A 26,146-nucleotide genomic window follows, 5' to 3' on the forward strand; every position below is an offset into this window, starting at 1 on the left:
ACAACAATAATAATAATAATAATAATGATGGTTTCAAATTTTGGCATAAGGCTAGCAATTTCAGGGAAAGGGTAGGTTGATTACATCAACCCCAGTGCTCAGCTGGTACTTATTTTATCGACCCCAAAAGGATGAAAGGCAAAAATCAATCTCGGGGGAATAATAATAATAATTGTAATAATAATAATTATGATAATAATAACAAGAGCACTCAGAGAGTGCAAACCTCCACCAAGGCAACACCAATGTCTTCTCAATGATTAGCTGGAGATGATTTTTAAAATGAGAATATCTGAAATAACTCGACTGCTCTCACAAACGAGAATACTAAAAATGAACCTGACCACGTTCAAGAAATTAAGTGAAAAAAAAAACAGGAAAAATAATCCAGAATCCTTGTCTGGCACTGGATCAACCCCAGAATCTAATCACTTCATACCAGTCATGAGGCCAAACATCTCTGAAAGTTTCATTCGAATCCATCCAGCTGTTCTTGAGATATCTTGTCCACAGACAGACAAACACGACTGAAAACAATACCTCTGCCTTCACTACGGCAGAGGTAATGATAATAATAATAATAATAATAATAATAATAATAATAACAACAATAATAATAATAATAATAATAATAATAATAATAATAATAATAATAATAAATGCCCTGATGCAGTACCAGGCACTGGTTCTCATGGCTTCTGTTCTTAACTGATTTGGAAGTGTTATTATGTACATATTTTGTCATGGGGTAAAAGACGGGCTACAGCAAATATTCTGCTCAGTACTACAGATTTGCTTGTCAATTGCATGACCTTAACCAGTTGAACAGACCTCTTGGTGCTTGACAATAAGTGCATTTCTGATCACGAGCAGAAGTAGTTGGGGAGTATCATAGCTATATGTTGAGAGGAATTCTTTGGGGTTTGAATAATTCACCTCTAGCTACATGGATGTTTCATTCATCATTCTTAAACAACCCTCATTTAGGGACCTTTAGAGCAGGATGGGCTACTCAACTTGAAGAAAATTCTAACTGGGTCCCACTTACAAGGTTATGCACTGTTTATCTTGATATGAGATCACCATGTTGCACACACATAGTTGTGATGCTTGGGCCTGGTGTACCCTCATCAGACAGGTAGTTATGATGGATATATTGGGCTTCATATATTTGTACTCCAGAGTCACTTTGATGGCATGCATTGTTTTCTCACATAATAATATGGTAGAAGATGACTTGTCCAAAGTGCCATGCAATGTGAATGAACCCAGAACCATGTGCTTGGGAAGCAAGCTTCTTACTACACAGTCATTCCTCTGGATAATAATAATAACAACAACAACAACAACAACAACAACAACAATAATAATAATAATAACGAAACGGGCTGATTACTACCTAGATCAGATTCCAGGAAACCCCAAAATGGCTGAAGTTCAAAAGATAGTGCTCATGGGAACTGCCCATATCCTACGTAAAATACTGTCTATGTGATCTCAAATTTTAAAGCAAACACATAATTTTCTTATGGTTTCTTAAACATTCACTTGAACAAAACTGTACAAATCCAAATATATGGTACCCTAGGCATAACACCTGCATGAACTTCTAACTTGTTGTCTCTTGAGGTCTCTGGGTGAGACTTGGATCCAACTTGTACAAATGCAAAACAAAAGTCAAACATAAAATAATAATAATAATAATAAAGAAACATAACAAGTAACTGCAGAATATGTGGCGATGGACAAGAAACAATAAATCATATTATCTCTGGCTGCCCAGTCCTGGTTAAGAAGGAATATATTCACAGACATGACAGAGCTGGGACCTATATACACTGGAAGCTATGCCAACACTATGGAATAACAACAGAAAAAAGATGGTATAAACACACGCCAGAAAAGGTCACAGAAAACGAGAAAGCAACCATACTCTGGGATATGCCAATACACACAGATAGAGAAATTAAGGCCAATAGACCAGATATAGTTGTCAAAGATCATGAAGGCAAAAAATGCTTTCTAATTGATGTATCAATACCAGCAGATGACAACGTTTCCCTAAAAGAAATGGAGAAACTTTCAAAATACAAAGACCTGGAAATAGAGGTAACTCGAATGTGGAATCTAAAAACAGAAACAATTCCTATCATAGTAGGTGCCTTAGGTATAATAAAAAAATATTCAGACAAATACATAACGAAAACGCGAGGACTTACAAATATATATAACATACAGAAAATTGCACTACTGGGCACTGCACACATCGTACGCAAAACACTTTCAATACAGTAACCATAAGAGCATCACAGCAAACCACTGCACATACCCAAGGCACACAGAGCTGTGCTCGGTAGTGAAGTGAAAGCACGTTATAAAAATAAAACAACTGAATAATAATAATAATAATAATAATAATAATAATAATAATAATAATAATAATAATAATAATAATAATAATAATAATAATAATAATGATGATAATAATAATAATAATAATAATAATAATAATAATAATAATAATAATAATCTAATTTCAATATTTTGCATTACACTTATATTGTTAAGTAGTGTTTAGATTAATTTCAATAGAAAAGTTTATTGCTAAGAAAATGCCAATATTTAGTGTAGATCACTATCAAAGGGTATCAAACAAAGACTTTTCATTCAAATTGAATTAAGAAAAATATAAATCAATCTTATACACACACACACACACACACACACACAAACATATATGCGTGTATGTGTGCATGTATGCATGTATGTATGTGTGTGTGTCTGCATGTGTGTATATTTACGCACATGCACACACACAAATATTGATTAATTGTGTAATTCTATTTGTCTTTTTGTAGAAGCATGTGAAGTGAAGAAATGACAAAAAATTGTTTTAAAGTATTATATTTATACAATTAAATCTGAATGTATTTAATATTTCGCATTTTTCTCTATATCTGTAGCCATAAACATGCTTTTTGCTGTATTGTGCTACATCAGTATGGTCTAACAACTAGACATCTCTATTTAAGTAATATGTAGTGAAGTTATTGTCTTCCTTTTAAATTAAATATAAAAAGAGAATAAAGAATAAAGGGAGAATAAGGAAGACAGAGAGAATAAGGAAGAAAAGGAAGAAAGAGAGAATAAGGAAGAAAGAGAGGATAAGGAATAAAGAGAGAATAAGGAAGACAGAGAGAAAAAGGAAGAAAAGGAAGAAAGAGAGAATAAAGAAGAGAGAATAAGGAAGAAAGAGAGGATAAGGAATAAAGAGAGAATAAGGAAGACAGAGAGAAAAAGGAAGAAAAGGAAGAAAGAGAGAATAAAGAAGAGAGAATAAGGAAGAAAGAGAGGATAAGGAATAAAGAGAGAATAAGGAAAACAAAGAATAAAGAAGACAGAGAGAATAAGAAGGAAAGAAAGAATAGGGAAGAAAAGGAAGAAAGAGAGAAGAGGAAAGAGAGAATAAAGAGGTAAGAGAGAATAAAGAAGACAGAGAGAATAGGGAAGAAAAGAAGGAAGAAAGAGTGAATAAAGAGGAAAGACAGAATAAAAAAGGGAGAGTAAGGAATAAAGGGAGAATAAGAAGGAAAGAGAAAATAAGGAAGACAGAGCGAATAGGGAAGAAAAGAAGGAAGAAAGACAGAATAAAGAAGACAGAAAGGATAGGAAAGAAAAGAAGGAAGAAAGAGTGAATAAGAAAGAAAGGGAGAATAAAGAAGAAAGAGAGACAGAGAATAAAGAAAAAAAGAGAATAAGGAAGAAAGAGAGAATAAGGAAGACAGAGAGACTAAGGAAGACTGAGAATTTAAAGAACAATAGAAATAATGTGGGAATTTTTTTGTTTTTTCATTTCTCCATTTGCTTTAATCACTTCTGTGAATACCAAAAAAATGGAACCACCCAATTTCAACATAACACTTTTATGAGAAATTAAAATGTAACAATAGTCAACAAGGTAATTTGTATATATATTGCAAAAGTCATGGGTAACATTAAAATTCACCGTATGTATGTATGCACATATACACTAAAATAAAAGAAAAAGAAAGGAGAAAATGGCTGGTACCAAGAATAAGTTTAGAATATGGAATACTTTCCAGATGCCTTGAATTTGAACTTCAAAAGACTGCCTTGGCTTTAGCAGATGAAGAAGCATGCATTGATTAAACCATTGTTTCGCTTTCTTCTTTGACTCTTCTCTTTCTTCTGTTTTTCATCATCATCATCATCATCATCTTTCCCAGAAAGAGGGAAAGAGGGAGAGGGAGAGGGGGAGAAAAGTGGAGTGAGAGGGAAGAGAGAAGGGAGAGAGAGTGAAGAGGGAGAGAGAGGGAAGAGAGAGAAGAAAGAGAGTGAAGAGGGAGAGAAAGAGGGAAGAGAGAGTGGAGAGAGAGAGAGAAGAGAGAGGGGAGAGAGAGAAGAAAGAAAGAGAGAGTGGAGAGAGAGGGAAGAAAGAGAGTGAAGAGGGAGAGAAAGAGGGAAGAGAGAGTGGAGAGAGAGAAGAGAGAGGGGAGAGAGAGAAGAAAGAAAGAGAGAGTGGAGAGAGAGGGAAGAGAGAGGGAGAGAGAGAAGAAAGAGAGAGAGGAAAGAGAGTGAAGAGGGAGAAAAAGAGGGAAATGAGAGAGGGGAGGAGGTGGAGAGAAAGAGAAGAAACAGAGAGAGAGGACAGAGAGTGAAGAGGGAGAGAAAGAGGGAAGAGAGAGAAGAAAGCGAGAGAGCGAGGAAAGAGAGTGAAGTGAGAGAGAGAGAGAGGGAAGAGAGAGTGGAGAGAGAAAAGATGGTGAAGATGTGATGGGGTACACAGAAGTTACAGGGATGTGTGTATAAGTGATGTGGAATCAAGGATTGGGTAGGGTGAGTTGGTGGGGAAGTTCATGAGGCAGAAAAGAGAGTGGGAGATGGAGGGGAGGGACTGTAGTGAGTGGATATAAGTAGAGGGAATGGGTATTAGGAGAATAGGTTGAGGGGGAAAAGATTTGACAGGGACAAATAGTTTATAGGTGGGTTTGTGATGGTGAGAAGGGAGAGTGAGAGATAGAGGGGAGGGGAACACAGTGAGTGGTGAACATGGGTGGAGGGAATTGGGGAAGTGTTTGAGTTGTGTGGAAGAGGTTCGTCGGAAGCATAGGTATAAGCCTGCCTTTATGGCCTCGATTTTACTTCACTGGACAAGTTTTCTCAAGTACAACAAATCACCAGTCATCTTGATCCTCTGTCATCTTGATCCTCTGTCATCATGATCCTCTGTCATCTTGATCCTCTGTCATCTTGATCCTCTGTCATCTTGATCCTCTGTCATATTGATCCTCTGTCATATTGATCCTCTGTCATCTTGATCCTCTGTCAACTTGATCCTCTGTCATCTTGATCCTCTGTCATCTTCTCTGTAAAGCTCAACATCTGAAGATCAATTTTCGCCACTTTATCTCACGTCTAGGTCTTCATCTTCCACAGGTTCTTGCCACATTTAGAGATCAACACTTCTTTATGCAACTGTCTTCATCCGTATGACCATACCAGTGCAGTCTTCTCTCTTTCACACTACATCTAATGTTCCTTATACCCAATTTTCTTCTGAAGACATTTATACTTTGTTGAACATGCACACCAACATTGCATATCCAGTGGAGTATTCTGGCTTCATTTCTTTCTAGCCTTTGCATGTCCTCAGCATTCACAAACTACGTTTTGATACCATGTAGCATAACTGTTCATACAATCTTCCTTTCATTCTGAGGGAGAGTTCCTTTGTTACCAACAACTTTGCTCAGTTGGTTCTTATTCTAGTAAATACACTTCTAGAGCATCCTCCTCCACTGCTAATTTGGTCACTTAGTGATGGAAACTATCTATTACCTCTAAGGATCACCCTAGGCATTTGAGGAAATACATTACCTGTGGGTTCTCAGTCTGTATTGTTCCTGCACATCTGCCACACACACAAAAACTACTTTCCCTCTTAACCTTCCCAAGATTCTACTGCACCTCTTAAGTGTTCATAGCTTGTCTTGGGTACACTTTATGGAGTTTCTACTTACACCTTTTCTACATATCAAGCAGGGATATTTCCCTGAAAGGATTAGTAATTTGTCTGCTTTCCTGCTTGCTATAGTAAAATACATCTGCCTAAGTGTCATACAGTGGGATTGAACCTATAATATGGAGAAATAAAGAAAATAGTGTTTAAAAAATGTACAAACCATGACTAAGTAAGCTGTAACAAAATATTGAACAGTGACATTACACTATTGTAGTTCGCATTCTCGCACACAAGCATGTAAACAATCTTATGCACAACTTAACTATTATTTGCATACAAGTAATAAAGCTAGATCTTTAATCTAACCACCTGTTGTTCACACTATCATATGACACATTCACTGATTTAATACAGTTTTGACTTTTGGTGTAATTATTGTCCATGACCTGAAACATGGGAATAATGAATAGCTGTTATTCATGCTATCACATGATGCATTCATTAGACAAACACAACTTTAAGTTTAGTGCAGCTGTCAGTCATATTGTCACATGACTCCATGACCTTGTGACCAGTTTGTGACTAAACTGTACCTCAACTGATGACGATTTCAGCCATAATCTCCCCACTAAAAGGAGAACATTTTTTTAAACACTGCTCACAGTTATGGCAAATACAGCATAGCTCCTGGGTCCATTCATTTCATGCTACTTTTGAAAATCATGAAACTGAGAAAACAATTAAGTAAATGCAAATAAAGTTTTTAAAAAACTCCATTTTGAACCGTTTTGTTTTGTTTTCTCTCTCTCTGTCTCTTTTTCTCCCCCACCACATGCATGCACACACACACACATGCACGCACGTGTGCACGTGCATGCACACACAGAATCCAGTATATACATAAAAAATAGAAAAACAATAGTTGACATGACAGTTCTATTTAGAATTTCACAAAAACGAGAAGAGTATGCTGACAGTGTTATTGCTACTGCATATACGGACATCCAAAACTGCATTCAGAAAATGCCCACTTGATTCATTGGCATAAAGTCACTCATAAACAATTCCAGCCTCTGGCCCTGAGCAGCTCCTCTCCTTGTCTTTTCTGTTACTACTATAATGCTTTTGCCCTTTAGAGCTGACTGAACTCATGTGACCTCCACTTAGGCATTCCCATATGACTCATCTCTCCTTGTCTCATCAGCTTTGTTTTGTTACCCCCACTCCAGGGGTGGATACAACAACCTGCTGATAGGTGGCTAGGGTCACCACACTATGTCCAGTCCTTTCCTTGAACATCAGTACACTGGAATCCCTTCCCTCTTCATATCCTTCTGGCAAAAGGTTCCAGTGGAACATAATTGACATCAGCCTCCCTGTTTTGGAGAGCCTACAAAGACCATTGACACTACCCATTCCTCTAGATCCAGAAAGTAAAAGAAAACTTAGTTTGAAAGAAACTGTTCCCAATCTCCATATATACCTACCTACCAACCTACCAACCTACCTACCTACATACATACATACATACAATCATACAGCACCATCTTCTTCTTCTTCTGCTTCTTCTTCTTCTTTTTCTTCTTCTTTCTCGCCTTCTCTTCCTCTTACTCCCCTTCCCTATCCTCCTCTCCCTTCCCCTCTTACCCCACCTCATGCTCCTCTTCTCCCTTTCCCTCTTCCTCCTCCTCTCCCTTCCCCTCTAGCTCCCTCTTCCCCCTCCCCCTCCTCTTCCTTCCTCCCCATCATCCCTGTGATCATAGTACACTTTTCCATGCTTGCATAAATCAGACAGAAGAGTGATTTTATTTAGCCAGCTGTCCTTCTTGTCATCAACCCTTACCTGTTTCCCAAGTAAAGTAAAATTTCCTCATGTTTGAGCATGTTTTCACTGAAGATTAGAAATGGATGACAGCACTTGTATGACAGTGACACTCATTTACAACTTACCAACATGTCAAGGCAAAGACACACACACACACACACACACACACACACACACACACACACCTTTTCTGTGATCTGCTAACCAGAGAAAATTCTTCAAAAGCAGCTGCTTCATACTGAAATATGCCTGAAATGTGTTCATAGCTTGTATATTTTGCATCAGAGTGATATTTGGAACTCTTTCATGAACATATATTTCCAAAGAAATACACTGCTTACAGATTTTAATTAATATTGAAATTAATAACAAATTAGAAGTGATTATCCCTTTACCGAACTTGTGTCAGAACAAAAGTTTCTTGCATAAAATTATAATGGAGATTTTCTAATTTAAATATGAAAGCCTTAAAAGAGGCAGTTTTGTATGAAAGAATGAATGTCGGTTTAAGGCAGATTAATCTTTGAAAGATTACCTTTTTATCATTGTTATCACAATCATTATTATATTGATATATTTGGACTAATGTTCTCATCTTGATTGTTATAATCGCAACTTTTCAGCCATTGTATACAATCCAATCTTTTTCAGGTGCCTGCTGTATTTGATAACATTCTTGTAATTTCAAACCTAATCCTTTATTCCATGAGGGGAAATTTTTCTCATTTTCTTCCTTTTAGTGTGATATCATTTGCTTCTGAACCAGAGTATATATTATTTCACTGGTCCCGGGATTGAACTCATGTCTTCAAGCTAAACTACTACACTTAACATTTGACACAACCCCATTTAAACCAGCCACATCCTGCACAAAATGTTCTACAAGTTTTAAATTCAAACTGGCCATATCTAGCCTCTCACACAGACCCTACACTGACATTCTAAAAATAAACAATCGCATCATCAAACCTCAAGACTATTAAATAATACATGATTAATTAAAAACAATTTGAATAACAAAGCATTACATTTAGCAGAGTAATCTGAATGCTAAGGGGTTAACTCAAACCTATATTCACTATCATATTATCAATTAGGATCCCTATGCTATCATCTATTCTTTTCTATCTCTTTATTTAAATTATGTTTCTTCACATAAGACAACTGAATGTAGTCTCACTATTTTCGGCTCTTACAATGGCTTAATGTGAGCAACATATTTTATTGTCAACTCTACTTTACACAATGTTCAATAGTATTGTGTATATTTTTGCATATAAACTGCTATTAAAGAGACTTTTTACTAAAGAGTCTATTCTTTAAGGCAGTATAAAGGAAATAACTGCAACTAATCAAGACTTTATATATTACCAATATCTTGTGAGACTGAATCCATTATTATAAGTCATTGTAATACGCTAACAATTAATGTAGCTGTATATATACCAAATCCTCTTCCTCCTCATCATTATCGTCGTCGTCGTCGTGGCCGTCATCGTCGTCGTCGTCGTCGTCGTCGTTGTCATTTTCCTGTAAGGTCTGTTGTCTATGCTGGCATGGATTGAACAGTTTGACCAGAGCTGGCAGACAGGCAGGAGAGCTGCACCAGGTTCCAGTCTGATTTGGCTTGGTTTCTACAGATGGATGCCCTTCCTAATGCTAAGTACTTTACAGAGTGTACTGGGTGCTTTCTACATGGTACTTTGCATGGGCACTTTTACATGGCATCAGCACAGATGCTATTACATAACACTGGCACGGGAGCTTTTTTTACATGGTAATGGTATGGGTGCTTTTTACATACCTCTTGCAGGATTCTTTGGTTTTTTTTTTTTCTTCAATATTTTGGTTTCAGCCATTCAGCTGTATACAAATTGCATGTTACTTTTCATAAATGTTACTTGCAAATTTGCTTGTGTTTGCTTTAAAAACCAAAAACCAAAAAAACAATCAGGTGAAATAATCCCAATCAAAGCTAGTGTAACTAAAGTGTTCTGAAACCATAGATACCAAAAGCAATGTGTTTTTATGATGTATATCCAGAACAAACAGAATAACAGAGTAGTTTTAAATTGTCACACCTGATTGACTGTATATGCAGCATCTAATAGACATTAAGACAGAGAATAGTGAATAATATGCTTTACACATGTGGAACTAATTTTTCTATTTGCGTGAGACTTCAACATATATTTGTTTACATTGCTAATATTCATGTGACTAACCCACCCTAACCCACTCTACTTACTCAATTAATTGCTGGTGTATGTGTGTGTGTGTGTGTGTGTGTGTGTGTGTGTGTGTGTGTGTGTGTGTACAAATGCACGTGCGTGCACTCTTACACAGCTGCATCACATGACTGAAAAAAAACAGTAAAAATTATTTGTTTTATTTTTGTGTTGCCAATGTCTACACATCCCAAAAAAACACACGCATATAATGACTATTTCATGAAAGAGTCATGACAGACATTTAAAAACAAATGCATAATGTTATATATATTTATACGTAGAACAAAAACAACAACACCTCCTCCCCTCCCCCTCCTCCCCTCCCCCTCCTCCCCTCCCCCTCCTCCCCCTCCTCCACCCAAAGCCTTGTGAGTGGATTTGGTAGATGGAAACTGAAAGAAGCCTGTTGTATGTATGTGTGTGTGCACGTGCATGTGTGTTTGTCTTTGGGTCTGTGTTTGTCCTCCACCACTAACTGACAACTGATGTAGGTGTGTTTATGTCCCCCGTAACTAAGTGGTTTGGCAAAAGAGACTGATAGAATAAGATCCAGGCTTAAAAAAGTACTATGGTCAATTCATTTGACTATAGATTGTTCAAGGTGGTGCTCTAGCATGGCCACAGTATAATGACTAAAACAAGTGAAAGGTTAAAGATAAAAGACATACAAATATACTACTAGATTCCCAGCCTCCATGAGGCCGAACATTTGAAGATCATGCTTTACATAATAATAATTTGGCAACACACATCTAAGCTACAGATTATACACCTCCCATGTCCCTAAAGCATCAAGACTGCAAGAAACTTAAATTGAACAAATACAGAGTATGAAATGCAATTTAATTTCAACAGTTCTGCTTTATTTTGGACTGATATAGATTGGCATTCATGTTTGACACTTCTACTGTTCTCAGTTTGCTTACCTGTAGTAGCTATTGTTGAGGATAACTTTTAGTTAGATATGCAGATATCTCATAATTTTGATATCGGCAATAACAAGTGTAGTGTAAATAATACATATGAACATACAGTACACACAATGCTGCTTGTGGTTGTACAGTGAATTAGACTGGCGGCCACAGGAATTTCTAGCTCCCCTTCATAATTTATCCAGAATAAAGGAGTTGCCAGACCATCAGCTGATGGAAAATCTGTGGTATGTGTGTGTGTGTGTGTGTGTGTGTGTGTGTGTGTATGTGCGTGTGTGTGCGTGTGTGTGTGTGTGTGTGTGTGTGTGTGTGTGTGTGTGTGTGTGTGTGCATGCATGTATGCCTGCTTGCATGTGTGTATGCATATATATAGGCATCCAGCCATAGAAACTATACCACAACAGATAATTGGAGTTTGAACAGCTCTCTGGCTGACCAGCTTCTGTCAAACCGACCAACCCATGCCAGCATTGAAAATGGACATTAAATGATGATGGCGATGATGATGATGGTGATGATATTTATAAATACACAGACATATATAAGTACCAAGGAGTTTGAATCATACATATAACTCCCAATAAATGTGTTAAGTGCCCTTCTTTTGTTTGTCTACTCACTTATATGTATATATATATGTATATATATATATATATATATATATATATATATATATATATATATATATATATATATATATATACATATATATATATATATATATATATATATATATATATATATATATATCTCCATATCACGTCCTCACTTTATTTTTTTGTTTTTTGTTATTGTTTTTTTTAACTATATATATATATATATATATATATATATATACACAATAGTCTTCTTTTAATTCCTGTCAATCAGTTTCACTCCCAAGGCTTTGGGTGGCTCACGGCTGTTGTAGAAAATATTTGCTCAAGGTACCATGCAGTAAGACTGAACCTGAGATCATGTACATGGGAAGCAAACATCTTAACTACACGGCCATGCCAGTGTCTATACATCTATGGAAATAAACCAAAGCATATGTATGAATGTATATATGTATGCATCTGTCCCACTTATTCCTACCCACCTCATATCTTGAAGATCTGCATTGACATGACATCACCACTGTTTTTTATTGCTTTCCGGCTCTGTCTGATCATACATATCCTCTCTTCTAAAATGTGAGTGGTCATATAGCTTCTAGACAGCAAGAAACTAGTTCTACTCAGGCCCTTTTCTCTCATACTTTACTCCTCTCTACTTTTCATTCTCCTACCATAAAGTTTCTTCCTCCCCACATGGTGGTCATAGTGTTGTAAGCTGCATGCTAACCTCACTAATGCTGATGGCATTCACTACATGCTGTATATATGTATAAGCTGGCAAGCTGGTAGAATTGTTAGCACACCAAGCATTTAGTGGCATTTCGTCTGTCTTTATGTTCTGTGCTCAAATTCTGCAGAGGTCCACTTTGCCTTTCACCATTTCAGGATCAATAAAGCAAGTACTAGTTGAACACTGGGGTTAGTAATTGACTTACACTCTTCCCCAAACTTACTGACCTTGTTTCAAAATTTTAAACCATTATTAATATGTGTGTGTGTGTGTGTGTGTATGTGTGTTTGCTTGTGTAAGTTCATATTTCTCATCTTCATGTGTTCACTGATTGTTAACAATGATGGTGTGATTTGCTTGCAGTCCACTACAAAGGCACATCCTGGCTTCTTGACATGTTCTGACATGTGCAGGACTCAATCTAATTGTCTGTTTGCAGTTCTTCATGTAACTATGTCTTAGGCTATTGTTCAATAGACCATGATATTATTACCTCGCTTGAAAATAGAGGTGGGGGTGATATCAGGAAGGGCATGTGGTCATAGTACTCTCATCTGCCCTATGTAAGCATGGTAAAGTAGATGTTAAAATGATGATGATGATGATGATGATTTTATACACACACACACACACACACACACACACACATACATATTACTTGTATTACATATATTACTTATATGCATGCAGATGCACACACATATATTTAGAACTGATTTATTTCTTCTTATTAATTCAATTTGAACAAGAAGTCTTTATTTGACTCCTTTTAATACTGTTCTAGACTAAATATTGGTATTTTCTTAGCAATAAAACGTTTTGTTGAAATTAAGCTAAAGTCTACTTAACAATATAAATGTAATGATAATATTATTGATTTCTAATGGTGACACAAGGCCTCAATTGACTGGGTCTTTAGTTTATCGACCCAGGAAGTAATAAAGACAAAGTTTTCTTTATTATTCATGTACTGAGAAATACTTCAATAGGTTCTTTCCGAATAGAAAGAGTAAGTACATCTTAGAAAACATGTATAAAAATGTTCAAAGTTAACAAAACTGTTCAATGTTAACAAATGGTGTAAGAGAATGTCTAGCAATATTTACATATCCTAGTTTTCTTAATTTCTAGGACATGTCTGTGTCTGTCCTTATAGGCAATTTATCAATATCCTTACCGAAATGATTGTGTCTTATTCCTTTCACACCAATAAAAATGGTATGATAGACAAATTCTTTGACTGCTGCAGTGTTTTTAATTCAACAGCTAGGCTGGTTTCATTACTTATTTTCAATGTTGTTCCTGCACACTAATATAGTTATTAGGTATTGCTAAGTCAAGTATTATTAGTACACTATTGAAATTCTATCATGGAACTGCTGAGCTTATATATTTTATGGTCTGTCTCTATGCTGAAGTTTCATAGTATATATTTTGTTCTGTCAATTTTTAAGGCTCATATGAATACCACAGTGTTTTTTTTCTTTTCTTTTTGAAAGACTTGAAATATGGTAGCTAAGTGTAAATAGAGCAGCTTTGATATATTATTGTATTTTGCTGAAGCTAATGTAGGACTTCCTGATACAATGTGGTGTGCGGTTTTATAAAATGCATAACATAGATGACATTTGTTACCTGAAGGAATTGCAGCTTTTCTTTTTGATGAAGCTATTGCTGAGGGCCTGCTCTTGCGATAGGAATGTTGTTGCTTATCTTGCTTCAGTTAGATTAGATTTTTTACCTCCAGACCAGATTTAGTTTGTTATTTATATATAGTGAACTCATTTCATGAAGACTGTGGTCAAGAAAACACATAGCTTCATAAGCTGTTCACAAGAGTTGACCTATTTCCCCCCCCCCCCCAGTATGTCCAGTATATCTGTGTTTGCTAAGTTTAAACATTAGATAACTATAAATCTTATCTAATTGCTTGTGGGAATTTGTTCCTATAGAAATAATTGATTTCTTATCTTTTGTATCATCCCAGTCAACAAGAGCATTCAGTAGGCCTTTTTATGAGTTGTAAAAGTAGTTGGCAACATTAATAAATTGCCTTCTTAAATTGCTCCCAGGTACTCAGATGTCACAAACTTTTCATGGGATGTGCAGCAGTTGGGTATCAGGCTTATTGTGTAGGCTGCGGTTTTGCTTAGTAGATTTCTTGTATTAGGGTTTATGGAATCTAGGTCTGTTGCATTCTAGACCAAAGCTGTAGAACCACAAGTTATGGCTTGAACTGCATATGTGTGAACAGCACAGATAGTATTTCTGCATATGACATGAGTTTTTAAACATTTTAAAAATTCTAATAGCAACACAGGCTAGGTTCCTTGCCACTAATGAAATATGACACTTTATGGTATTATAATATCTGGTAGTACTAATATCTAAACTGTTAACATTGTTATTTATAAGTTCATCGTCAACATTAATATCACTGTGATTATTTATGGCAACATCTTTACTATTATCAATACACCCACCATTTTCTCCTGCTTGCAGCATTACTGAATAATATGTAACACTCTCATTAAAGTAATGAAGACTAGTAAATGTTTATGAAGGTGATTCTCTTATAAAAATTGGCACCACTGAAAATTTTTTTCGAAGGTGTCACATTCTTACAATAGCAATCCAAAAGTTGGTAGATTTCAAATTGAGTTTGTAATTGTGTGAGTGATTTTAGGAGATATCTTACACATACTTTAGTAAAGTCAATTTTGTTTGATAAAATCATGAATGATTTGCACATTATTTACCGCTTTATTAATTGTCAACCATTTCTTTAACAGACCCATGTCACTGATTTCTTCAATGGATGTGGCCAAGTATCTGTTTTATTCTTGATGCGTAACTCTTCTGCAGCTATTTCTGAATTTTATTTCTAAAATGTGAGTAGCCATGCATCCTTTTTACAGCATGATGGCTGTTCTACTCAGGCCCCTTTTCTCATACTTTAACACTTATCTCCTAGCATAAAACTACTTCTCTCAGTGTTTGTAATCTTTCAAGCTGCATGGTGACCTCACTAGTGCTGGTGGCACAAAAAAAAAAAAAGATTCCCCCAGTACATGCTGTAAAGTGGTTGGCTTTAAGAAGGGCATCCAGCTGTAGAAACTGAGCCAAGAAGAGCATGTGGCAGTACTGTCCAACCTATGCCAGCATGGGACATGGATGTTAGTTATGGTGATGATGATAATGATGCATGTCTACAAATATATATATGCACAAATGAATATGTATCTATCTGTCTGTCTGTCTGTACACACACACACACACACACACACACACACACACACACACACACACACACACACACACACACACACACACACACACATACACATATTTGTATATATATGGATATGTTTAAATGTGTGTGTGTGTGTGTGTGTGTGTATGTATGTGTGTGTGGATATACATTCCTCCTTCACATCATCATTTAACATATGTTTTCCATGCTGCTATGAGATGGATGGTTCAACTGGATTGGCTGAGTTGGAAGGCTGCATTGGACTCCATAGTTTGCTTTGGCATGGCTTTTATGGCTGGATGCCCTTCATAATACCAATCCCTCTACACAGTTTACTAGGTACGTTTATCATACCACTGGTACTAGTGTTGTCACCTAGCAACTAAAGTGGTCTCTACAACTAAAGGAGATGGAAGAGAGAAGTGGAGTGTAATGATTCAAGGTAGGGTGGTAAGAGAGAGTAAAGCAAGATGAGAGGAATAAATTTATCATTGTGAGTGGGTGACGGTGGAGGGAGTAACAGAAGAGACACTATTTGTTGACCAGTTTTCACTACTTCATACTATATCTTTCTAGGTCTTCCTTTGCCAATGGTATCATCTACTTTGAATTCTTTGCACTGTTTAATGGCTGTTGTTATCTCCACACATCACATGTCCATAGCAATAAAGTCTTCTTCCTTGCAAACCTCATCTGATTCCCTTTATATACAACTTCTTTCTCTAGTCACCCACACTCTGTTGTTTGCATATATTGATATTACACATCCAGTAAAGCATGCTCACTTCATTTCTGTCTAACTTTTGCAGATATTCTGCAAACAGGGCCTAGGTTACATCACCTTATAATATTGCCCTTCTTGCTCAAGCATCATACAGTTTGCCTTTCATTCTTAGGGAGAATCCCTTTGTAGCCAGCAGAGGTAGTAGTTAACTGAATTATTTCTACCCCTTTTTTAAAATGGCAACTATACTTTCAGAACACCTACCCATGCTTCTTAGTAGGTCACCTTAGCAATAAAAACCATTGATTGCTAAGTGAGAGCCTTCTTGAGAATCTATTTCCTTGATACATTCTATGCTCAATGCATCTGACACCTGGCACATATGAAGGCCGTCTTTTCTGTTAGCTTACTGGTAATTGTACTTCACCTCTTGTGCATGCATGTTTACACTGCATTCACTGTAAGACTTTCTACCTACTCCATTCCTTAACATCAGAATCCTGATAAGTCTACTTATCATAATTTTAGTTTTGAGCTAAATTTACTTCAAAGTTTTGCACATATATCTGGAATTTCTCCAAATCTTCCACAAATTTTGTAATAAGAAGGAGGTCATCTTGGAGTTTCCATGGGCAAGCAGTCCTAAACTTGTCTATTATAGGTTGGCGGACTATAATTAATAGGTGAGGGCTGAGGACTGAATCCTGCTGGACCCCTACCTGTATGCTAAATTCATCACTGTACTAATTGTAAACACCTAGCTTTGTGACTGCTCCTTCATACATAGATTGTACAAATTTCCTAGCAATTCATCTAACCCTAGCTTCCTTTGTGCTCCTGAGATCATCATCATCATCATCATCATCGTTTAACGTCCGCTTTCCATGCTAGCATGGGTTGGACGATTTGACTGAGGACTGGTGCAACCGGATGGCTACACCAGGCTCCAATCTAATTTGGCAGAGTTTCTACAGCTGGATGCCCTTTCTAACGCCAACCACTCAGAGAGTGTAGTGGGTGCTTTTACGTGTCACCCGCACGAAAACGGCCACTCTCGAAATGGTGTCTTTTATGTGCCACCCGCACAAGAGCCAGTCCAGGGGCACTGGCAACGATCTCACTCGAAAACCCTACAAGGCCAGTCAGGCGGTACTGGCAACGGTCACGCTCAGGATGGTACATCTTATGTGCCACCTGCACAAGAGCCAGTCCTGGGGCACTGGCAACGATCTCACTTGGCTTGCCGGGTCTTCTCACGCACAGCACATTTCCAAAGGTCTCGGTCAGTAGTCATCGCCTTGGTGAGGCCCAATGTTCGAAGGTCTTGCCTCACCACTTCAGCCCAGGTCTTCCTGGGCCTACCTCTTCCACGGGTTCCCTCAACTGTTAGGGACTGGCACTTTTTCACGCAGCTATCCTCATTCATTCTCACCACATGTCCAAACCAGCGCAATCGTCTCTCTTGCAGACCACTACTGACGCTTCTTATGTTCAGCTTTTCTCTCAAGATACTTACACTCTGACGGGTATGCACATTTACATTACACATCTAGCGGAGCATACTGGCTTCATTCCTTGCGAGCTTACGCATGTCCTCAGCAGTCACAGCCCATGTTTCACTGCCATGTAGCATGGCTGTTCGTACACATGCGTCATACAGTCTGCCTTTTACCCTGAGTGAGAGTCCCTTTGTCGCCAGCAGAGGTAAGAGCTCTCTAAACTTGGCCCAGGCTATTCTTATTCTAGCAGTTACACTTTCAGCGCACCCACCCCCACTACTAACTTGGTCACCCAGATAGCGGAAGCTATCAACTACCTCTAGTTTTTCTCCCTGGAATGAGATAGAAGTTGTTTCCTGTTTGTTTACAGTGTTTATTGCACCTGAACATCTGCCACATACAAAAACTAACTTTGTAGTTAATCTGCCTTTGATATTGCTGCACCTCTTATGTGTCCATAGCTTGCACCGGGTACATCTTATAGAGTTACTACCTACTCCGTTACTGCATACTGAGCAGGGCCATCTACCTGAAGGGGTTTGTGTTTTATCTACCTTCCTACTTATTAGGATTTTGGTTTTTGCTAGGTTGAGCAAAATATCCAGTCAAAAGCTTTCTCCATGTCTATGAATGCTAGGTATAAGGGTTTATTTCTAGTTAAGTATTTTTCTTGTAGTTGTTTTACTATGAAGATGGCATCTGTGGTACCTCTTCCTGGTACAAAACCAAGATGCGTCCTGTCTAGGCTAATCCTGCTCTGCATAAATTTTGCAATAACTTTTTCTGTAACTTTCATAATCTGATCCAACAATTTGATGCTGCTGTAGTTTCCTCTATCTAGTGCATCTTCTTTATCTTTGTAACAGTTTACAATAATGCTGATACTCCAGTCATTGGGTATGACACCTTCTATTACCTAGCTGACTATTCAAGTGACTAAAATATAGGAGTGGCTGTGTGGTAAGTAGCTCGTTTACCAACCACATGGTTCAGAGTTCAGTCCCACTGTGTGGCACCTTGGGCAAGTGTCTTCTGCTATAGCCTCGGGCCGACCAAAGTCATGTGAGTGGATTTGGTAGACAGAAACTGAAAGAAGCCAGTCGTATATATGTATATGTATATATATGTCTGTGTGTGTGTCTGTGTGTCTGTGTTTGTCCCCACAACATCGTTTGACAACCGATGCTGGTATTTTTACATCCCTGTAACTTAGCGGTTCAGCAAAATTGACCGATAGAATAAGTACTAGGCTTACAAAGAATAAGTCCTGGGGTTGATTTGCTCAACTAAAGGCGGTGCTCCAGCATGGCCGCAGTCAAATGACTGAAACAAGTAAAAGAGTTAAAGAGTATTTCACAAGATATTTTTAACATCTCAACAACCATTTCTGATGGACAGTTACTTTTCCCTGCTTCCATATCCTTTATTACCCTATCTACTGATCTCAACTCAGATGGTTGGTCCTTCTGTTGGGTCTACATGGGGAAAACTCATTCTCACCAATGCATTCTTTACATTCAACAGTCTCTCATAGTAGCTCTTCTATGCCTCTTTCTTTTCAATGCTAATAAAAGTCGGTGAATTGTTATCACTCCTGAAACACTTCTCCTCAATGACATCTTGATTCTTTCTAATATAGTTTCATTGTTCTGAATATCTTACAATTCTGATCCTCATACTGCAAACTTCTTTATTTCTGTTTCTTCCATTTCTTAGTATAATCACCATCTACATTCTCTTCTAGCTGTAAAATATTTTATTTGCTACCTTCTTTTCTTCCAGTCTACCTGGGCCTGTCTCTTATCTTTTATAACCATATCTACAGCACTATTCCACCCCATCTTACTTTGTTATCCAGTAAAAATTCCCAGTTTTTCCCTACATTATAGGTGTATATGTGTATATTTGTGTAAATACACTCACACACATACACACACAAACACACATATACATACATATATACACACGCACACATGCATGTATATGTACATACATACATATATATATATACATACATACACACACACATGTATGAATTTATGAAAATATGTACTTTGTACTATTTCTCTGTCAGATGTATGAGGGAAAAATATTGCAAATAGGAAATCTTAATTTTGTATTTCAACTTTTAGCTTTGTTCTTTAATGTGAACTTTTGATCATTTATCATTGTTATATAACATGGTTATAAGACATAGAAAATTCAATATAGAACATTTATTTTCTAAGATATGGCAACAATTGAAATTGTCTTCTAACTGACAAATTGTTAAATATTCATGACATAGCAACAAGATAAGTAAGCTGACTCCTTGCATTCCCACAATTTCGGTTTGTATTGAAAGAAAAGCAAAAAAAAAGAAGAAAAAAAAAAAACTCAGCTTTTATATTCTTATGGAGTACGATAATAAGATAATGGCATTGAATAGGGAATATCTGCAACGATTGGAGAAAATAAGAAGAGCGTAATTCATTGGATGTGTAATATTAACTTGTATAGAAGGTAAAGCAAAAATGAAGATGAAAGAAAAAGAGTAGTAGGGCATTTCAAAAAAAAAAAAGAAAAAGAAGAAATAGAAAAAATCAGTGATATTCATGAGAAAGGACGATTCTGGTAATAGGCATGTATTGTAAATGAACAATGAGTACAGAGTGAAAAATGTCTAAATGTTTTCTATAGCGACTATGTCCAAATAGTGAAGCCTGTGGAGTACGAGAAAGAAGTGGGGGAGGTTAGCTTGGAGTCATTCACTCCTTAATTACACAGACACTAGAAAGTTGATGAGTATGATGACAATAATGGTGATGATGATGTTGGGGACAATGATGATGATGATGGTGACATCAATAGCAAAGACAGTGGAGGTAGCAGTGATGACAACAATGACGATGATGATAGTGATGAAAGTGATGATGATGATGATGACAACAATGACAATAATGATGATATGTTGATTTAGAGTAATTAAATAAAATGTCATTTCCAAAGTTGGTCCAAAATAATAGTAAAATGGCTAATGGTGTGCTATCACAACATGACTGGACATCAACAGACCTGACCTAAAGTCTCTATGCAATGTCCAGTCCTTTCTATCAGTAACTGGAACCCTCTTAAACCCCTTCTCTCCTGAGTCAATCTTTTACCTCTAGCCACTATCTGGTTATCATCATCATCATCATTGTTTAACGTCCACTTTCCATGTTGGCATGGGTTGGACGGTTTGACTGGAGACTGGTGAGCCAGAGGGCTGCACCAAACTCCCACTTTGAGATGCAGCTTGAAAATTTCATGGGAATTTGGTCTTGCAGCCGAAAGGTTGAGAGGTTGAACTGTTTGCTTCCATTCCCTTTTGTCAATGGCAAAGACCATTCGCAAATAATAAAATTATATCTGTAAACTAAGAATATCATGGAATAGCAACACTTATTGCTATATACAATGTAAGTATTTTTTTTGTAATAGATGAGTAGTTTGTGAGTTTGTGAGCATAGAGTTGAAACTGTTAAAATAGCAGCTAAATCACCTTCAATTTGCACATACTCAACTGCCTTAAAAAATGAAAAATATGTTGGACAATGTGACTTAAAGATAAAAGTGATCATGGCCTTTGCAGGCCTTCCTTAATTGGTGAGGTTGATGCCATTAACGTTTGTCTTGAATCATTGAAAGCCAACACCTGTGGGAAAGATATGAGCAGAGAGGGAATTTCAGAGAACAAATGTTTTGAGAAAGAAGGACTGGGTGTAGTGATAAGGGTAGGGGCCTGTGGGTGGTGATGAACAAAACAAGAGTGAAAAGAAAAGGAGATATGATTTATATGGGAATGCTTGAGTGAAAGTGGCATGAGTCTGGCCAATTCCGAAGGGCAGAGACCATCATTGTAGCGCGTTTGAGAGACTGAAGTATATTCTGGTTTTGTAGAGGAGGGATGCAGGCCTAGCTATGTTAAGGATGTGCTTTTCATCAGGAGAAATCTTAAGACAATGAAACCTAAGAATAGAAGCAATTTTGAAGGCTTTAGCAGAATGTTGCTCATGATAAAGCGAGGTGAAGTGTGGTGACTTTTTTTTTCTTGATATGAACAGCATTTGTGGTTTCTTACAGTTGAAAGAGACAAGGTTGTTGTATCTCCATTGGGGAATGCTTTCAAGTTCTCTGTTTATAGGGTTAATGTGGGTTTGATGTGTGGAGTGTGGGTTGTGAATAGATAATACATGTTTGGAGAACGTTAGGTGAAAGTGTAGGTTAGTGTTACTTGTGTAAGAGTATTGAATATAGGGACAAATGAGTCTCTGATGTATTGAAAGAAGAAGAGAGTGGAGGACGAAGCTAAACCCTTAAGTCTGCCTGAGTTGATAGGATGAAAGATAAAAGGAGTTCATTCAATATATGCAGCAACGGTACAATCTGAGAAGTAGTTAACAAGCCAATGAATAAAAGATAGATATGCCCATATGTTGAATATGCTGGATAGGAGACTCATGTATGAATCTCCTATCAAAAGTTTTGCAAATGTTGAGGGCAACAACATTGCTTTCATCAAGTTCTTCCAAGGTAAGAGTCTACTTGAGTGTTACAGAGGAGGACAGGACACTAGTGGATCTGGTTTTATGGAAACCATAATAGAGATCATCAAAGAAAGAAAGAGAGAGAGAGAGAAATTTGGGTTCAGTCCCACTGCAAGGTACTTTAGGCAAGCATCTTCTATAATAGTTTGGACCAATCAATGCTTTGTGAGTAAATCTTTTAGAACCAAACAATGTGGAAGTCTCTCTCTCAAATATATATATATATATATATATATATATATATATGCTGAGACCCCCTTCGGTTATGACTGACCATGGGATTGCACCTAGGAAGTTACCTTCCCAGGCACAAGTCCAGGCAAGGTTGTTTATGGAAGACCAGCAGTTGCCCATGCATACCGGCTTCCCCTCTCCACGCCACCAGTGTTATTCAAGGAAAAGGTAAAGGCCGATAAAGCGTGGCACCTGTGACATCGCAACCCATTTCTACAGCTGAGTGAACTGGAGCAACATGAAATAAAGTGTCTTGCTCAAGAACACAACACGCAGCCCGGTCTGGGATTCGAACTCACAGCCTCACAGTCATAAGTTTGACGCCCTAACCACTGAGCCATGTGCTTTCATATATATATATATATATATATATGTATATATATATATATATATATATATATATATATTTTTTTTTTTTTCTATAAATTTCAGGTATATATATGTATATATATATATATATATATATATATATATATATATATATATATATATATATATATATATATATATATATATATATATAGCTGAAATTTACCGAAAAACAAAAGACGAAGACAGGTGTATAAACAACAAGCAGGTGTATTAGTTTGACACTCGGAAAGGTGAGAAAGTCTTTTATGTTTCAAGCCTATGCTCTCCAACAGAAAAGAACACGAGGAAATAAACAGAGAGAGAATAAAAAAAACATGTGGATTTAATGGTCAATCATGGCGACTGTATATATATATATATATATGTATATATATATATATATATATATATATATATATATATATACACACACACACATGTATATGTATATAAATAAATAAATAAATATGTGTCTGTGTTTGCCGTTCATGCCCCCACTTGACAACTGATGTACTGGTGTTGGCTTGTTTACATCCCAGTAACTTAGTGGTAAGGCAAAAGAAACTGATTGAATAAGTGCCAGACTTAAGGCTAAGTACTGGAGAAACCCCTCAAAGCAGTGCTCCAGCATGGAAACAGTCCAATGACTGAAACAAGTAAAAGATAAAAGACAAAATAAAGACCTTTGTTTTTTAACATACAGAAATATACAGAACAAATATTAAGTAATCCACCAGTAATTCTGAAGTTATCAGAATAAATGGTTTAAAACTGTGAGTAATTAACAATATTTATTTTATGCAATTACTGTAACTAATGTTCTATAAAGTTTTGCTCTAGAAAGGCTCATTAACCAAATATAATAATTAAACATCAAATAGTTCTATATAGCAGTAACAACAAAGCTAGGCCCTAAGAGCCCTAAATAGCTTGTGAAGGAAGCACCAGTTTTAGATCTTGCAGCCTAAAATCCTAAGGTCAATAAAGAAGTCATGCCCATGTTTAGATCATAGTACATATGATAACCAGAAGTGGATGTTTGCTGTTTATTCCATCTTCAAACTCCATGGAAGATTGTAATAAGTTTGTGTGCATGTGTGTGTGTGTTTGTGTGAGTGCATGCTTTATTTAGCTGTGGTCAGCAGTAAACATTTACAACTGTCCGTGAGTAACTAAAGGACAAAGTTTCACAACTGATTAGTTAATGAATGAGCCTCTGATGAGTCAAAATTAACTAAGTGAATAAACCATACATACATCATCATCATCATCATCATCATCATCATCACCATCACCATCACCATCATCATCATCATCATCATCATCTTCTTCTAATATCTGTTTTCCAAGCTGGCATGGGTGGGACAATTTGACAGGATCCAGTGAAGTGTAAAGCTGTTTCGAACTCCAGCGTCAGCTTTGTCATGGTTTCTACAACTGAAGGCCCTTTCTAACACCAACTACTTTACAAAGTATACCAGGTGCTTTTTTTATACCACCAGCACTAGTGAGATTGCTGTGTAACATGTAAGACTGAAAAAGAATAGGGAAAAGGAAAAAGAAAAAGCACCCAATATTAAGAAGGGAATATTTGAGAGGGACAGGTGGAAGTAAGTGGCTGTATGTCAAATGTTGAAAGGCTAAAATATGATAGAGGGACAAGTACCGATATCTTGTTATGGAGGAGATACATGGCTGAAGGAGATAATGGAGTAATTATTTCTTTCTTTATACATTTCAGTAACATCTAACTTTGTGACTATTCCTTCATACATAGCTTTACAAATTTCCTAGCAATTCATCTAACCCTAGCTTCCTTTGTGCTCATGAGATGAGTGAGCAAAATATCCAGTCAAAAGCTTTCTCCATGTCTATGAATGCTAGGTATAGGGGTTTATTTCTAGTTAAGTATTTTTCTTGTAGTTGTTTTACTATGAAGATGGCATCTGTGGTACCTCTTCCTGGTACAAAACCAAGATGCGTCTTGTCTAGGCTAATCCTGCTCTGAATAATATACTATACTATTACACAATACTATATATACTATTACACAATATGTTGTGTAAAATCACCTGATATCATATCTTCAGAAGTGAAAGCAATAAAAATATTTTACTCTATAGACATTTCATTTTATGAAAATGTATACAAGTGCAAATACATCCTTGTGAGTGTATATATTGGAATGTAATGCAATATGTTGAGTTCTAAACAAATGGTTATGTTGGCATGCCTTGTAAAAGCTTATTAATAACAATAAGAACAACAATAATAATAGCAATCCTTTCTAAAATATGCAAAAGGCCTGAAATTTTGGGGGAGGGAGCTAGTTGATTACATCAATCTTAGTGTTCAACTTGGTACTTATATGATGGAGCCTGAAAAGATAAAAAGTAAAGTCAACCTCAGCAGAATTTGAACTCAGAACATAATAACTAAAACAACAAAAACAACAACAACAATAATGATGATAATAGGTGTGACTGTGTAGTAAGAAGTTAGCTTACCAGTAACATGGTTCTGGGTTCAGTTCCACTGCATAGCATCTTGGACAAGTGTCTTCTACAATAGCTCCAGGCTGACCAAGGGTTTGTTAGTGGATTTGGTTAATGGAAACTGAAAGAAGCCATATATATATATATATATATATATATATATACATACATACAGGGTGCAGTGAATAAACTGTAGTCTAAATTGTGCAAAAATGTAAGTAACACTGACATCTCATTTTAACAGATATATTTACCAAAACCGCATAAAAATATCTTGAAATACTAAAGAGTAAATTTGTTCAATAAAATTGCCATTGGCTTCAACCACAGCTGCCAGACGACTTCAGAATCTCCTGCAACTCTTCTGGATGGTCTCCTTGTTTAGGCTGTTGAATGCAGCCATAATCCTTGCCTTCAGTTCATCTTTGGTGTTACATGATGTTGACAGGATGTTTGATTTTTATCACTCTCAGTACATATCCTCAGATTGCACTGTCCTCAGATTGACACCCAAACACTCTGAAATGTGTGTATTGGAATTTCTGGTGCAAATGCCAAACAGTACAGCATGTCATTTTCAAATTTGTGGCAGAGTGAATTGCATCATGATGCTGTTTTTTCACAAACGGTGCCCAGCTGATCCTACTATAGTGTATAGTCAGCAAAATCAAAAACAAACAATGCTCAAGCATGAAATAAAAAATATAAAATGGTGACAATTT

General features: G+C 36.7%; 1 long non-coding RNA gene across 1 annotated transcript in view; it reads right to left on the minus strand.

The window, feature by feature from the left end:
• Nucleotides 1-6,498, minus strand: part of LOC149137089 (uncharacterized) — an 18,702-nt gene extending 12,204 nt beyond the window's left edge. The window contains exon 1 of the long non-coding RNA XR_016239230.1: nt 6,204-6,498. This is a non-coding gene — a long non-coding RNA (uncharacterized LOC149137089). The remainder of the gene's footprint in view (nt 1-6,203) is intronic.
• Nucleotides 6,499-26,146: the final 19,648 nt, after the last annotated feature.

Source organism: Octopus bimaculoides, chromosome 2, assembly GCF_046866305.1.
Source record: "Octopus bimaculoides isolate indiv1 chromosome 2, ASM4686630v1, whole genome shotgun sequence".
NCBI lineage: Eukaryota > Metazoa > Mollusca > Cephalopoda > Octopoda > Octopodidae > Octopus > Octopus bimaculoides.